The sequence below is a fragment of the Somniosus microcephalus genome, unplaced genomic scaffold (assembly GCF_052327205.1).
Source record: "Somniosus microcephalus isolate GS21.2 unplaced genomic scaffold, FLI_Smic_1.0 unresolved_chr2, whole genome shotgun sequence".
In the NCBI taxonomy this organism is placed as follows: domain Eukaryota; kingdom Metazoa; phylum Chordata; class Chondrichthyes; order Squaliformes; family Somniosidae; genus Somniosus; species Somniosus microcephalus.
The window spans coordinates 24659733-24664721 of NW_028225180.1; the positions used below are offsets into that span (position 1 = coordinate 24659733).

General features: G+C 50.6%; 1 non-coding gene across 1 annotated transcript; it reads left to right on the top strand.

Moving 5' to 3' along the window:
• Positions 1 to 2764: 2764 nt before the first annotated feature.
• trnat-ugu (transfer RNA threonine (anticodon UGU)) lies at positions 2765 to 2837 on the top strand. The gene has a single exon. It is a non-coding gene; the product is annotated as a tRNA-Thr (tRNA).
• Positions 2838 to 4989: the final 2152 nt, after the last annotated feature.

Genomic DNA, 4989 nt, shown 5'->3' on the forward strand with positions numbered 1-4989 from the left:
CTTATTACTCAGTGAGGACTTCATGACGGGAACAATGGGCGTGGCCCACTCACTCCAGTCCACTTTTGACAGAACCCCTGATCGTTCAAGTTCTTCCAGTTCTGCCTCCACAGCTGGTTGTATTGCGTAAGGAACTGATCTGGCCTTAAAAAACTTTGGGCTTGCATTTTCTGCAATCTTAACCTTTGCTTTAATACCTCGCAGCGTTCCCAGTCCTTGCTGGAATACCTCCTTAGCTTCGTCCAATATTCTGGACAACCGTTCAGGTTTGACATCCTCTTTTTCGGAATCCACCGTCATGGTGTTTAGGGACTGCCAGTCCAATTTTATTTTTCGGATCCACTCCCGTCCCAGGAGTGGTGGTCCTCCCTCAGGCAATACATACAGGTCCAACCGGTGATGATCTTTATCCTTGTATCTCACCTTGACTTCTATCATTCCGATGGGGAATACTTTGTGCCCCGTGTATGTCTGTAGTACTAGTTCCGTATCCCGTAGTGGAATATGCTTGAAAAATTTCTTATAGTCATGCTTATTCATGACCGTCAACGCCGATCCGGTGTCCACTTCCATTTTTACTTGGGCCTTTGCAATCTGTAGCGTTATCCAGATAGTTTGTCGGTCAGCTTCATTGCTCACGTTGTGGATTCTCAGACTGTCCAGTCCTTTGCATTTGGAGTGTGAGTCCGACTTCTGTTCCTTCAGACTCTTCCTAGTCGCCTCTTGTACCTTTCTGTACCATTTTTGTGAGGACTCGTTATTGTTGTACGTCGTTCCTGACCGGCACACTTTAGCTATGTGCCCGATCTTGCCACATTTCCGGCATTCTTGGTTTTTACCCCAGCAACGCTTCTGGTCGTGTGTTGTCTTCCCACAACGATAGCATTTCATAGTCCTCGAGGTGATGTGGTCCACCCCTAGTGCCACCGCCTTCCGCTGCATTACCGCCGTTCCTTTTGCTGCGGTTTCGTATGATGCGGCTATAAGGACAGCCCTGTCAAGTGTGAGGTTGTTCTCTTCCAGTAGTCGCTTTTGCGTCCCTTCTTTGGACAATCCACATACGAACTTGTCTCGCAGTGCCTCTGTCAGATTCCCTCCGAACTGGCAGTGTTTCGCTAGTCTCCGCAGTTCGACCAAGTATTCCGCGTTGCTTTCGTCTTTCTTCTGCGTTCTCGCATAGAATCTGAATCGTTCAGCCAGCTTCAACGATGTGGGGTTCAAGTGATCCTTCAGCACCGCTACTATATCCTCGAAAGTCTGATCCGTCGGTTTAGCTGGAGAGAGAAGATGTTTCAACAACCCGAATGTTTTCGCACCCATCATGTTAAGTAAGGTTACAGCTTTTTCCTCCTTAGCTATTTTGTTAGCCTTACAATGTATCTCAATACGTTCCACGTACGTGGGCCAGTCTTCTATTTCGGAGTTAAAATCGTTGCTGTCCCCACGCTTAGGCATCTTCCTTTCTTTGGGTACAACACAAATATTTCTTTAAATTCTTATATATTTTTTTTTCTAAGATGGCGTCTTTTCCTGCGAATTTGGCGGTTTCCCGCTCTTCCTTTCTCTCCCCGCCCACTTCAATGGCGGTTTCCCGCTTCTGTCGGCTCCTCCGCCTAATGGCGGCTTCCCGTGTTTCTTCCTGGTGGAAGGGGTATGCTTCCCCCGCAGCGGACAGGTTCAGCCGCTGGGCTGGCTCTCGCACAGCTCCCCCTACTCGGCTCTGTCTTCTCCTCCCGCCCGCACGGCTCTACCGGCGCTGGGTACACCCCGTTAACGGAGGACAGTTCAGCCGCTGGACTGGCTCTCGTGCAGTTTCTCACCCCGTTTTCGGCTGTGTCTCTCTCCCACTCCCGCACGTTCGGTTTTGCCGGCTTTGAGTGCCCCGTTGGTGGAGAACAGCTCAGCCGCTGGACTGGCTCCTCGCAGTCTCTCTCTCCGCACCCGGCTCTCACCCGCACGGTTCCCGTTCGCCTCCCCAGCCCTCTCGCAGACCGGTGTTTCCCTCCCCGGCTGCGGCTGGGTTTCTCTTCCCGCGCCTACTCCCAGGCTCAGCGCTTCGTGGCTGCGGTCGCTGCCCGGATTTTTCCCGCCGATCGCTGTCCGGCTGTCACCCGACGCCGTTGGACCCGACTTTTGACCGGCTCAGCTCCCCCTCGACCGAGGTCGAGTGCTCTGCCCTTATCCTCCGGATATTCTCTACACCTTCCCCTACTCACAGTCTCTTCAGCCGCCTTGTTCCCTGCTGATCGGCTCACTCCATACCGAGGTAGAAGGGTAGTCAGTGCCTGTTGCAGATGGAAGCTTTTGTTGCTAAAGTCTTCCACCTTTCTGCTGCTGCTGCCTCGTGTTTTCTTCCAGCAGCACGACGAGGGCGGTTGCCCCTCTTCGACGCTCTTCTTGCTTTGGTAATCTTGCCGCAGGGTACGATCGGACTTGTCGCCACTGTAAAGTCTGTGGGTTGTGCAGTTAATAAATACACAGACTTCAGAAATAACAACAAACAGGTCTTTACTATTCGAAGGTCCGGGCGAATCTGCCCCAGTTATCCTGTCACAACACTTATATACTGGTGTGGTCACTATCGGTATTACAGTATACAGAAGCCAAACAAGTAGTGCCACACTTAAAGTAGTTCCCTTAAATGTGAACGGTTACATACAATAATTTCCTTAAGGGTAGACGGGTACATACACTACAAACTGCGCCCTGCCTCATTCTTCAAATGCACAGCACTAACTGGAATGAGAAGCAATCTAGTACAGGTGGCTCCATAGCTCAGGGGTTAGAGCACTGGTCTTGTAAACCAGGGGTCGTGAGTTCAAATCTCACTGGGGCCTGTGCAAATTTGTTAATTCACAGCATGTTTACTTTTAAGTATGAAACTGCTCCGAAACTATCACGAGAGCAGGCGCTCTCGCCCTTCCCAATCCCTCTCCTTCTGCTCAATTCCCCTGTACTTCCCCCTCTTTGCCTGTCTCTCTCTTCCTTACCCTTCACCCTCTCTCTACACATCCCCCTCATTATCTTCTCTCACCTTCCCCAACTCCCATTCACCTCCTCTCTCTACACTTTCAGTGCGGGCCTGTGTTCAGAGCGGGCCCTGTGTTCAGTGCGGGCCCTGTGGTTCAGTGCGGGCCTGTGTTCATGAACGGGCCCTGTGTTCAGTGTGGGCCCCGTGTTCAGTGTGGGCCCCGTGTTCAGTGGGGGCACCGTGTTCAGTGCAGGCCTGTGTTCAGTGCGGGCCCCGTGTTCAGTGGGGGCACCGTGTTCAGAACGGGCCCTGTGTTCAGTGTGGGCCCCGTGTTCAGTGTGGGCCCCGTGTTCAGTGGGGGCACCGTGTTCAGTGCAGGCCTGTGTTCAGTGCGGGCCCCGTGTTCAGTGGGGGCACCGTGTTCAGAACGGGCCCTGTGTTCAGTGTTGTTGTGTCGGTACCTTTTTACCTAGACACAATTAGAACTCAGAAGTTCAAACATGAAGTGCTTTATTGGAAGGGAAAGGGAAGTTCTGGAGAGCTCCGAACAAAGAGAGCTAAACTTAACCAAGAGAACACCCAACCATTTATCTGCTGTGACAACGCCACCACAGGTGGGAGGAGAACACACAATACATAACATATTCCTCCCCTCTTAAATGGAAGGTCCACATTATTCCTCAACAGGTAAGTTACTTTCAATGCACTCAACTAACCTAGGGTAGAGGTAGACTGCCTCAACCCCTGACTTTACCCTGGGGTTTATTCTGCCCCAGTCTTGTGGGTAAGTCGCTAAGCCTACAGATCCAAGCGTCTTGGAGGCCGCTGCTCTCTGTCAGGATACCGGCGGTCATCGCTGGCTTCCACAGCAGTAGGCATTGACACAGGCCTAGATAGAGAAGGTGCCTGCGTCAGTCGAAAGTCAGGAGTTTGCACAGGTGGAACAGTCTCTTTGACTTCCTGTGTTGGAGAAGAGCACTGTGGCAAAGGATGCTGGTTTGCGGTATCATCCGGAAACAGTTCAGGCCAACCAGCCGTTGGAGCCTCTGTGGCTGTCTCTGCTCCTAGCAACAGTTGATCTGTGTGTCTTTTCCAGATGACATCCTCAGCAGTCTCAACCATGTAAGACACAGGGCCTGTCTGCACGATCACCATAGCAGTAACCCATTTCGGTCCAGTGTTGTAGTTTCGAGCTAGGACATGCTCTCCCGGATGAAACCTTCTCTCTCTTTTCAACTTCAGCTTGTTGTTGATGATGGACAACCTGCTCTGCCCTTGGAGGTTTAAGCAAGTCAAAACTTGTCCGCAACTGCCTCTTCATCATGAGCGAAGTGGGGGAAGTTTTGGTTGTGGCATGCAACTTGTTCCTGTAGGACAACAGGAAGCTGTTCAGACGTTGGTGGATTGAGCCCTGACCTTGCGATGCCTTCAAGGCGTGCTTCAAAGTTTGCACGAACCTTTCTGCCTGGCCGAGGGAAGATAGGGCGCAGACCTGATGTGTTGGACACCATTCACATGCAGGATGGTTGCAAACTCCTGTGATACAAATTGTGGACCGTTGTCACTTACGAGTTGTTCTGGTGAGCCATAACGGCTGAACATCTCACCAAGTTTCTCAATTGTTTTCTCTGCCGTGGTAGACCTCATCACAGCAACCTCTGGCCACTTGCTACGAGCGTCCACAACCACCATAAACATCTTCTCTTCGAAAGTGTTAAGTCCGTGAATGATTGAGACACGGACTAGCAGGAGAGAAAACAAACAGAACTTTACTGGTGAAAGGCATAAACGAAACTAAATAACAGAGGCTCTCTAGCGCCTTTTATACAGGGGTAGTCACTGCCGGTACTGCAGTCTGAGACCAGTTATTCTCTTAAAGGTACATACACAACAATTCCTCCCCTTTTAGGTAAACAGTACATAACATTAATTTAACAACTAATGATAACGAATTACAATCACAATTACTGTTGCTAGATACATTGGTTAAGTTTAAGCAATTATAAGTTCAGTCTTTG